The 565-nt window shown below is 38.8% G+C and overlaps 1 pseudogene; it reads left to right on the top strand.

Annotated features, from left to right (window-relative positions):
* The first annotated feature begins 284 nt into the window (after positions 1–284).
* Positions 285–565, top strand: part of LOC102817137 — an 852-nt pseudogene continuing 571 nt past the window's right edge.

Raw genomic sequence — 565 nt, 5'->3', positions numbered from 1 at the left:
GCTACCAAACGTTGTACGAGACAAGAAATCTTCACATAAAAACTTCAGAGGGAACATACCCTGACCAGCATGTTGATTTGAACTTTTAGTCTCCAGAATTATGAGACAATAAATTTCTGTTCTTAAAAGCTACCCAGTTTGTGCTACTTTGTTATGGCAGCCCTTGAAATCTAATACAACATAAATTAATCTGTGGGCTAGTTTAAAAAATATGTACACAACTTGTTTGATACACTTTCTTTCAAGAGATGGACCCTAGCCCTTTTGGCTCTCTGAGCAGCTCCATGGCGGTTGGCAAGATCAAGCGCCTTACAAAAGGTGACAAAAAGGGAGCCAAGAAGAAAGTGGTTGATCCATTTTCTGAAAAAGACTGGTATGATGTAAAGGCACCAGCTATGTTCAATATAAGAAATATTGGGAAAACACTAGTCACAAGGACTCAAGGAACCAAAGTTGCATCTGATGGACTTAAGGGTCGTGTTTTTGAAGTGAGTCTTGCTGATCTGCAGAACTATGAAGTTGCATTTAGAAAATTCAAATGAATTACTGAGGATGTTCAGGGCAA

This window comes from Chrysochloris asiatica, unplaced genomic scaffold, assembly GCF_000296735.1.
Source record: "Chrysochloris asiatica unplaced genomic scaffold, ChrAsi1.0 scaffold00072, whole genome shotgun sequence".
Taxonomy (NCBI): Eukaryota; Metazoa; Chordata; class Mammalia; order Afrosoricida; family Chrysochloridae; genus Chrysochloris; species Chrysochloris asiatica.
This window is presented reverse-complemented; position numbering and strand designations above follow the sequence as displayed.